Source organism: Staurois parvus, unplaced genomic scaffold, assembly GCF_062004578.1.
Source record: "Staurois parvus isolate SC_StPar_1 unplaced genomic scaffold, SC_StPar_1.0 ptg001270l, whole genome shotgun sequence".
NCBI lineage: Eukaryota > Metazoa > Chordata > Amphibia > Anura > Ranidae > Staurois > Staurois parvus.
This window is the reverse complement of record NW_028319066.1, coordinates 2,449,662-2,461,432: the sequence shown is the minus strand read 5'-3', so window position 1 is coordinate 2,461,432 and position 11,771 is coordinate 2,449,662.

Below are 11,771 nucleotides of genomic sequence, written 5' to 3'. Positions count from 1 at the left end.
ATTCATACCACTGTTACCAATCATGTGGCACTATTCCTTCTATTTTATTAATACCAAAATGGGGTACTATTCCTTCCACTTATACCAACAATGGCGTACCATTACTCATTGACATCAAGAATAGGATATTATTCCTCCTACTAACATCAATGATGGGGCACTATTCCTCATCCTGATACCAACAATGGGGCACTATTACTTCCACTGATACCAATGATAGAGCACCATTCCTCCCACTGACACCAATAAAAGGGCGTGATTCCTAACACATATACCAACAATGGAGCACTATGCCTTCGACTGATAAAAATGATGGGGTGTTATTCCTCTCATTGACACAAATGATAGGGTATAATTTTTAACATAGATGTCAACAATGAGGCACTACTCCTCACACTGACACCAACAATGTGACACCATTCCTTCCCCTAGCACCAGCAATGGGGTTTTGTTCCTTCCATTGACACCAATGGTGGGGCACTATTTCCTCCCAATGACACCCATGATGGGACACTATTCCTCTAACACAGTGTTTCTCAACTCCAGTCCTCATGGACCCCCAACAGGTCATGTTTTCAGGATTTCCCTCAGATGAAACAGCTGTGGTAATTACTAAGGCAGTGAAACTGATCGAATCACCTGTGCAAAATAATGGAAATCCTGAAAACATGACATGTTGGGGGTCCATGAGGACTGGAATTGAGAAACACTGCTCTAACACCAACAATGGGGTACTATTGTTTCCACTGACACCTAAGATGGGGCTCACAATTCCTTCCACTGACACCAATAATGGGGACAATTCCTTTCACTGACACCAATGATGGGGCACAATTCTTTCCACTGATGGGGCCCTTTTACTCCCACTGAAATGGGGTGCTATCCTTGATGAGGCACTATTCCTTCCACTGACCCCAATGATGGGGCACGTCGCTATTTCTCCCACTGATACTATTGGTGGGACACTAGGACATTTTTTCTCCCACTCCTTTCTCACACTGATGACATTGTTTCTCCCAGTGATCACTGACCACAGTCTGGCCATGCTAAGGTCTGAATGATAGTGACTTGACCATTTGTTTAGAAGGTTTGGGGACCCCTTATGTAGTGGATGCTTTTTGGTTCTTTTTAGTCCATTTCTCGGTCTTTTTCAAACCTGCGTAATTAACAGAGCATTTCACAAAATACAAGCAACAAGTCGTGTACAATAAGCTGACAATTTATTTTTGTACAATAGACTTTCTTTTTATATATATATTTATACGTTATTTAAAACACTTGAATACTGAAAAAAGTTGATACTTCAAAGCCTTTAAAAATTGACTGCTGTACATTGCACAGCATTGATCTAGTCCCTGTATAATAATGTATTTACAGAAACCATCTGCAAAATTTACCCCAAACACAGCATTGCATTATCGATCTCAGTTACTTCATTGCCTGAAAATTAGCTGGAAGTGTACATTTTGCTGAGTGCAAATAATAAATAATAAATAAATAAAAGATAAAAAGAGCAAGAAATTGGATTGCACAAAGTTAAAAGAACAACCCCAGTCAAGTCTTCAAAACACAGTGTAGTTCACCTGAGGCTTTAAGTTTGTTTACATTTTTTTTATCTAGTGTTCATTTTTATAGAGAGTTGCTGAAAGTTAAAGTGTATCTAAACCCAAAAACAAAAAAAATGTAATATATTGCAGCTTACTAGTTCTCAGATATGGTAGCTGCATTCATTTTATTTTCCCGTTGATCCTGCCTGTAACACAATTCCTGTCCTAGGGTGACAACACTTATTGTACTGTATCATTGAAGGAGCAGCGTTGTCACCTCAGAACAGGAAGTGTGCTTGGACTACAGAACACCTTCCCCTCTCATCATTTCTATAACACAGGTAAGTTTTGTTTGCCTTTGTGTCTATTAAAGTTCTTTGTGGTATAAGCAAGGAAGCTGAGTAGACACAAAGCAAAATAACTGGGGGCTCGTCCGGGATGTGTGCTAATCACAGATCTTAGTGCAGCATTGCAAATACATGAAGCTATGAGCTCACTGGATTTCTGGCAGGATCAACAAGTATTTTTGCACATATCTAACAGATATAATAAAACACTTTCAATTATATTTGTAAAGACCAAAAAGGGAGCAAATTGGAGAAGTCAACTGTTACGATTTACATACACTTTAATATCAGTCTAAAGAGGGGCAGAGGTTTAGGTGGGCTTGCAAGAGCTTAGAGTAATTTTCACCAATGTGGTGAAGGAGAAAGGGGGCAGTGGCAAGGAACGGCAGGATACAAAAAGTTTTTGCAACCCTCCAACACAACACAGCAAGTGGTTTTGAAGGATCCATATTTATTTCAAGTCTTTGGGAGGTGACTTACGTATGTTTTTCAAGTTGTTGCTGGAGTTGCCCTTTCAGCGTAAAATATATACCCTCCGCACATCATGTAAAAGCAGCTTTCAGGTTTATTAAATCTTGAAATTTCAAAAGGAACAAAAAAAAAAAAAAATTGGAATACATTCACAATTTATTGGAATCTTCTAGCAGATCATAGCTACTGCTATTCAGCTTTATTTACATCCAACTTAGAAATAAAAATTACATTTTCTTTATATATATATATTTATAGCATTTTTTAAACACTTACAAAATGACAAATCTTCATAATTTCAACTCAAAACCACAAATTTTCCTTTATTTTTTTAAAAAAAAAGTTAATTGTACCTGCATTGATTTTTTTTAAATGTTCTTTATACAAGTCTTATTTATTAATCTATCTATATAGCATTCAGGAGATGTATAAAAAATTGGCTCATGTCAAATAAAGCTCATCACGATCTGTGGCCTGCAAGTATAAAACTTTTATGTGGGGTTTTTTTTTTTTTTTTAATTTTTATGCTGTTTTTAAAAATGTCACCAGTTGCAACTCGTGGAGTCAAATAATTCAGTTAACATTCTTGTAAAATGGACTCATTGAAAAAGTAATGGCAGCGGATTGATATAAACATAAAATGTGATCTTGGTAACGTAAACCCATCTTTAGGAAAACGCAGGGGGTGATGCCATAGCTTTCGACCTTCCTGACTGACCAGTTACTTATGACTCACTAAAGCAGCCCATAGATTATGCAATTTTCTTTCCTTCCACCATGGGTGCTCAATTCCCCCATGAACATAGAGTTGATTGGGGAATCCCTCCAGCAGCACTACTGTGTTCGGTGGTGGAAAGTCTTCTCCATTGGCAGAAGACAATGATCACTGCTGGCGGCCAGTACAACCGGTCTGCCCATAGATGGATCAAATCTTGGCCAGTCCCCACTGAACTGGCTGAGTTTCGATCAATCTGTGGCTGGCTTAATTGACCACAACTATGCAGATCAGTAAGGTCAGAGAAAAGTCATCTTTGTTCCAGGTCAATGACTCGAAGTACTATAGCCAAAACCTCAAACTGGCAGTCAAGAAACTAGCATTTTCAGGAGAGATCAGCAATGGCAACTTCCATGTTTCATTCATCACAAAATTCCTTTAAAGAATGAACTCAACTTTAATTTGAAAATCGTATTTTACATACCCTACTAAATTTCTCAATGGTATTACAAATCTCATTGCTGGTGGTTAAAGTTCTCCTATCCATGGTCTGCTCAATTCCCCCATGAACATAGAGTTGATTGGGGAATCCCTCCCGCAGCACTACTGTGTTCAGTGGTGGAAAGTCTTCTCCATTGGTAGAAGACAATGATCACTGCTGGTGGCCAGTACAACCGGTCTGCCCATAGATGGATCAAATCTTGGCCAGTTCCCACTGAACTGGCTGAGTTTTGATCAATCTGTGGCTGGCTTAATTGACCACAACTATGCAGATCAGTAAGGTCAGAGAAAAGTCATCTTTGTTCCAGGTCAATGACTCGAAGTACTATAGCCAAAACCTCAAACTGGTAGTCAAGAAACTAGCATTTTCAGGAGAGATCAGCAATGGCAACTTCCATGTTTCATTCATCACAGAATTCCTTTAAAGAATGAACTCAAATTTAATTTGAAAATCAGATTTTACATACCCTACTAAATTTCTCAATGGTATTACAAATCTCATTGCTGGTGGTTAAAGTTCTCCTATCCATGGTCTGCCCAGGACTAGACAGTGTTCAGAGCCTTTCTGTTGTCCTATTAAATTGTTGCAACACAAGCCATAGATGGCCACAATGGTGGTGGTGGTGGTGGAGGCTGATGTTCTCTATGGTTGACTTTGAAGACCTTATGACCACCAAAGCAGACACAGATGCTGCAACCCAAGCAGGGGCGGACTGACAACTCATGGGGCCCCCGGGCAATAGGGGATCATGGGGCCCCTGTGTCCTTGCCAAAACTCAAAAAAGCCTATGAAAAAGGTACCAGGGGCATCTCATGGGGCCCCCTACTGACCCCAGGCCCTCGGGCAGTGCCCGAGTTTCCAAATGGTCAGTCCGCCCCTGAACCCAAGGCATAATTGGTCATGATGGCTTTAACCCACAGATGGTTTTGGCTGTTGTTCTCTATGGTTGACTTTGAAGAACGCATACCCACCAAAGAGGACACAAACACTTCAACCCCAGTCCTAGATGGTCATGATGGTTTTAATCTATAGGTGGAATTGGCCGTTGTTCTCTATGGTTGACTGTGAAGAACAGATGACCACCAAAGAGGACACATACACTGCAGTCCAAACATAGAAGGTCATGATGGCCCTAATCTACAGGGAGTGTATGGTTGACCATGAAGAATACATGACCACAAAAGCAGACAAAAACTGCCCACACCTCAGACAGGCTGTCCAGTAAACATGTGATGCTTTTTAGCATCTAAGATCTATACTACCAATGGGAAATTTAATGAAAGGAGATGGAGGAGAAATTTGAACTTGTAATTAAAGTGAATTTATCTGTCCTACTGAGTGTAAAGCCCATGCCAATGGCCTGAGTGTAGCTAATTCACCAGGCTGGAGATTTTCCTTAATTCAAACTCAGTTGTCCCCTGAAATAGGTGTAGTTTGTCTGTCTCTGGATTCACTACTTTCTAAATTGCTGACCTAGGCCAATCCAGATTCCTAACTTCACAAGCCCCTTACTTATTCCAGGGCATTCACTCCAAAGTATTAAAGACAGAGGGCCAGAAAACCTTCATTTTCAAAAGAACATTAGCAAAGACAGGTAGAACTTTGGACAGGTTCACTTTAATACATGGTATACATACTACTTTTCCATAGAGAACTTTGTGTTCATCTGATGAAATGCATGGCTGTAATCAAGATAAGACTAGGTTATGGAGGAGCCACCTTGTAAGGCTTAAGTCCTCTTATGTGTATTAATTTTTGGATAATGCCATGAAGATTTGATACTGAGCTATTGATTCTGACTATAGGCTTAGCATTTGTCTCAGAAATCTGCCATTGTGCAGGAAGATTTGATGCTTTCTGAAAATAAATTGTTATGGTGATAACCAGATATGAACTAGAAAAGAGCTTTTATCACACGGGTTTCAGAGAAATGGCTGGCTGGGTTCCAACACTAGTCATAGATGGCCAAAATGGCCTTAACCCACAGGTGGCATTGGCCATTGTTCAGTATGGTTGACTTTGAAGAACTGAGGACCACCAAAGGGGACACAAACACTGCAGTCCTAGACATAGAAGGTCATGATGGCCTTAACTCACAGGTGGTGTTGGCTGTTGTTCTCTATGTTGACTTTGGAAAACGCATAACCACCAAAGAGGACTGAAACACTGCAGCCCCAGCCATGATGATCTGAACAGCGGAGCTGTCCATTGTTCTCTATGGTTGACCATGAAAAAGAATAATGGTATGAACCAGGGGATGGCTGACAACTCATGGGGCCCCCAGGCAATAGGGGATCATGGGGCCCCTGTGTCCTTGCCCAAACTCAAAAAAGCCTTTGAAAAAGGTACCAGAGGCATCTCATGGGGCCCCCTACTGACCCCAGGCCCTCGGGCAGTGCCTGAGTTTCCAAATGGTCAGTCCGCCCCTGGTATGAACACAAAACCGCATCAAAAATGGGTATTTGCTTTCAGATGCTAAAGTTTTGTTTAAAATGAGGACATGTCCCCAAAAGATTGGCATCTCAGCTGAATGCATTGGAATAAAGAAACCGCAAAATGTGGCAAAACCGCAGCAAAATCGTGGTACTGTGGTTTCTGCGTTTTGCCACGGTTTCGCTGCAATTTGCATTTTCCTGTGGCCGGCGGTCAGGGTAGGCTCGCGTACATGGAGCCTTACTGTCAGGTCTTGCTGCTCTACCAGACTGGGCTGTGCTGTGTGACAGAGCTTGGAAATATCAGGACTGGCTGGACAACAATACAAATCCTTTGACAAGTAAAATAATTGCCATTTATATAGTGACAAAAGTATGTGAACCCCTAAGAATTACCTGGTTTTCTGCAGTAATTTGCGATGCAATGTGAGCTGATTCTCATCTAAGTCACAACAATAGACAAACACAATGTGCTTAAAGCGGAGTTCCACCCAAAAGTGGAAGTTCCGTTTTAAAGACTGGTCCCCTGCTCCCCATTAAGGATTGGCACCTTTGGCGAGCGGGTACTCGATATTGACAGGTAGCTGCTCCCACTTCCTCTGCGATTGCCTAGGTGATCGGAAGTGGAAGTTGTCCTCCTACTCTCCCTCCCCATAGTCTTCTGGGGCACGTGACGGGCCATTCAGGAAGTGCAGCGCTACTCGCGCATGTGCAGTGGGCACCCAGCTGTGAAGCCACAAGCTGTCACAGCCGAGTGCCCACACCGAAGATGCCAGCGCCGGGAACACAGGACGGCCGGTGAAACGGGCTGCGGGGAGGACACCGCGGGAATCATGGGACAGGTAAGTGGCTGTTTTTTAAAAGTCAGCAGCTACAGTTTTTGTAGCTGCTGACTTATTTTTTTACAGTGTGAGTGGAACTCCACTTTAAGCTGATAACCCACAAACACTTATTTCTCATGTCTTTACTGAACACACCCATTAAACAGTCACAGTGCTGAAAGAAAAAGTAAGTGAACCCTTGGAGTTAATGGCTGGTTGAACCTTCTTTTGGCAATGACTTCAAGCAGGGGCTTTTGGTACCTCTCAAATCTTGCAGCGCTGCTCCGAGCAAGGATGTAGTGTCACTCCCCCTGGTGCTCAGGTGTAGGGGTACCGGTGTAAGGACATACACATTCAGAGGTGTTGGTAACAAGTATTCGGGACCTGCTCTCCCAGCCCGACCCGTGTGAAATGTTTGTAACAGCCAGCACTACTGACTACGCCCGACACGTTTCGGCCTGCCCACTGGGGCTTAGTCATAGAGTGCTGGCTGACATTGTTACAAACAGTGGGACCCGCTCCCCCAGCCCGACCCATGTGAGATGCTTGCATTAGCCAGCGCTACTGAACACACTCTCTGACGCACTTTGTCCGGCCCACTGGGGCTCAGTCATAGAGCGCTGGCTGAGATTGTTACAAACAGTGGGACCCGCTCCCCCAGCCCGCTGCTCCCCCAGCCCGACCCATGTGAGATGCATGTATTAGCCAGCGCTAATGACCATGCCCTAACGCATTTCGTCCTGCCCACTGGGGCTTAGTCATAGAACGCTGGCTGAGATTATTACAAACAGTGGGACCCGCTCCCCCAGCCCACTGCTCCCCCTGCCCGACCCATGTGAGATGCATGTATTAGCCAGCCCTACTGTCCACACTTGGGCTTAGTCATAGGGCGCTGGCTGTGGCCGTTACAAACATCTCACATGGGTCACGCTGGGAGAGGGGCTTTCAGTAGCACTGGATCAGACCTGCACAATGTTCAAGAGGAATTTTTGACCATTCCTCGCTACAAAACTGCTTCAACTCAAACACATTTGTGAGATCTGTGTTGTGAACAGCTCTCCTGAGGTTATTCCACAGTATCTCTATAGGGTTAAGGTCTCCAAAAAGCACGTTTTGTTTTACTGAAGCTAGTCTGCGGTGGATTTACTTCCATGCTTAGGGTCATTGTTCTGCTACACCACCCAGTTTCTACCCCAATATATCTATATATTCTGTGTATTAAGCCATTTGCCTGGTGTTTAGCTTCAAATTGTATCGTTCCTGGTATTTATGGGCGACACCACTACTTCCTCTCGTGTTTTAAATTTGTCCAATTTATATTATGGGCACATCTTGTTTGGTGTTCACCTCGCCATACGAAAATTCCTGCAGAAGCTGCTCTTATTGCAATACACAAGTTGGCAAACTGCACATTTTGCAAGCATGTTCTCTATGCAACTCTTTGTATATCTGGTTTGTGGCTGTTCATTGTAGATCTGGATTTGTATTTTCCTCTGGGTTTAATGGGATTGTAGAGTCATTTGAAACTGAGACTTGAGTTGTCTGTGTTCCTAACGCTGCGTTTAGACTCTCCTGGGGATTACTGCTCATCTGCATCCTCCGGTCCTTCTCTTCTGGTCTGCTAGTCGGCTCGCTGTTCTAATTAGTGCTGCCGCGATTACCTTACATGACCTGGCGATGCCAAGACGCCACTTAGCCAACAACTGATGCAGTCAGGAGACCTGCTACCTATTTTCCACATGTGAGCAGAGGTTTTGTTACCGGTATAATGTACAGGTAGCAGAAAGCATCCTTTTCTAGCCACAGTGGCACGTGCTGCTAAAATACAGACACATTCCGTGCTCATCAGCAACTACACTGCTCTCCGTTCTATTATAAAGGATTTTTTTTTTATAGTAGAAAGGCGAAAATATGAGGCCTCAAAACACTAAGAGATCTATTTATAAAAAAAAAAACAAAACATCAACGCTGGAACGAATGTCACAAGCATTATCGCAGCCGGCACAAATCATCCCCATATTTTGTTGAACATGGTTTTTTCCTATGATCCTCAGCTCCATCTAGTGGCCACAATGTGGTATTTTCCTGATTAAAGCAGACATTTCCCATAACAGTTTGATAACAATTAAAATCAAAATCACCGTATACTCCACATTAATAATTATGCTACCAAAATTGGTGTGTGCTATAAATTGCCTCCAGTATTGCTCTTGTTTCTTCTTAATGGAGGCTGCCATTTTGTTGAAGCCCAGAGCAGTCACATCATTATTGGAAACTCTTCCGCTCTCCCTGATCTCCAAAACTATATGTCACTTTTCTTTAATTACACTTAATGTACACTTCCAGCCTTGATTGTATGTCTTGGCTCAGTTACAGAGGAAGGCTGACAGAAGCTTTACAGTACTGAAGTGCACAGGCTGCCAATGAGGGAGAAAAGAGAGAATGTCAGGGAGATAAGATAAACCATTTTTTACTCTTCTATATCTCCCTTTCAGCAGAATTTGTTCTGTCACCTCTCCTGCTTTTCTTTTCTCCCTCCCCAATCTGTGTTCCCTCAGCAGTCTTTGTCATTCCTTTTGCTTCTTACCCCTTCAGCAACAGTAAATCTTAAAGCTGTCAGCAGACGGGGAGGAATAGCCAACAGACAGCCTTTAGTGGCTCTGATTTTAGGCACAGTGTCGAGAATAGGAAGCAACTGAGCATGTGCAGAGAAGCATGAGTGCATTACTGGATTTCAAACATCATATGCAGTTATTTTATTTTATTTTATAGCTATACCTGAAAAAAGAGCCAACCTGAAGTGATCTATCAGGACTTAATTTTCTGACTTAAAGTGTTAGTAAACCCACAACAGTCAAATTAGTCTGTATATGCAGTAAAGCATGCTGGTTATACTCACTGTAGAACCTAAGGGATTAATCCTGCGCATTGTGTAAAAAGGCTGTTTGATCCTGTCTTCTCTGTTCCTCCCCTTCTACTGTCCCTGATATATCTCCTGATAGAGCAGAAGGTTGGGGGCAAGCTGCACATGCTCAGTTTGGTGTGAATTGCTAGAGAGTTTGTTTTTTTTTTGGGGGGGGGGGTGTCTGTGATCAGCACAGGGCCAATCAGCACTATCCAGACAGAGGGTCAGGGGTTATGCAGCCTCATAGGACAGTCAGAGCAGAATGAAAACTCCTCCTACAAGATTAACCAGTGCTTGGCCAGACACTGCTAGAAGTAACAAGACTGCTATATACTGATTATGAGAAAAGGTATTTATCAGTTTATATTTACTAAAATAATTGCATTTCCATGTTGTGTGTACTGTGGGAGACCAGATATAGTGAATGCGAGGTCCGGGGAGACCAGATTTAGTGAATGCAGAGTCCGGGGAGACCAGATATAGTGAATGCAGAGTCCGGGGAGAGCAGATATAGTGAATGCAGGGTCCGGGGAGAGCAGATATAGTGAATGCAGGGTCCGGGGACAGCAGATATAGTGAATGCAGGGTCCGGGGAGAGCGGATATAGTGAATGCAGGGTGCGGGGAGACCAGATATAGTGAATGCAGGGTCCGGGGAGAGCGGATATAGTGAATGCAGGGTCCGGGGACAGCGGATATAGTGAATGCAGGGTCCGGGGACAGCAGATATAGTGAATGCAGGGTCGGGGAGAGCGGATATAGTGAATGCAGGGTCCAGGTAAACCAGATATAGTGAACCTAGGGTCCGGTTAGAGCAGATATAGTAAATGCAGAGTCCTGGGTTTAGTAACACTTTAAGTTTCACTTTAAGGTATTTCAGGAAAACATCACATTATGGCCACTAGATGGAGCTTATGGTCACAGGAAATAAAGAGGCAAAATACAGGAGACTATTTATATATTTAAAGTGCACCTGTCATTTTGCAGAAGAACAGGGAAGGTATAAACCGTCCTCATTCTTCTTTCAGTTATGGAGGTTTTAGTATGCGTTAGGTGAGTGATGTTAAAGGTTGGCCTTAAAGCAAACCTTTACTAGTAATTTGGTTATTAAACTCCCCGTCTACCAAACAAAAATAGTGAGCACCATGAGAAGCCATATCATAGCTTTTCTTATCATATACCTATTTTCCAAGTGCATCTGCAGCTGGCCAGAACCCCCCAACTATGGGGACAAGAGTCTGGGGGCTAAAAAAAGAGCTTGTCATGACTTGGCTTATGCAAGGTTTTGAAGATTTATATATATGATATATTTTTAATACTTTAGCAGACTTGCTTAGAAGGCCTCATGCACAGAACTGCCTGGGCATATCTCCCCGCCTAGCAGCCATCAGACTTCTGAGGAAGAAGGGATCCCCCTTCGAAACCTGTCAGCTTCACCCTGAGAGTCTCCCCTCTCCATGGGATTTGCACTCGTCCCCTATTCCAGTGCTTTGATTTTGGATTTCATATGCCTTATATATTGCCATTTTTGTGAATATATTTATTAATTCAATAAATTCCCCCTTTGCTTACTGAGGTAATGCGCAAGGTTGGTGCGCTTTTGTTTTCTGATCTGGGTCCCTGAGCGTAGGAGGTGTTGTATTTGTTTCCTATGTGTATAGGCATACAGCCCAGGGTACGGTCAGACTTCTTGTGTTCTGGGCATTCCTCCCTTGGTGCATACTGCCTTAGGCCCCTTTCACTCAGGCGTTCCATATGTCCCTTTTTCATCTGTCCGTTTACGTTTGAAAAAGGGACATCCATGTATTTGTATGGACTAGCGGATGTAAATGGATGATCATCTGTTTAAATTGGTTAATGTCCGCATCCGTTACCATCCGTTTTTTAACGGCCCTCCTCTAGTGGGCCCTGTGCTCACTGCCTGGCACCATGGAGCTCGATTGGCATTTGCCATTGAACACCAGAATTGGTAGGTCCACCACTGGCACCCTGTGCTTTTCACTGATGAGAGCAGGTTCACCCTGAGCACATG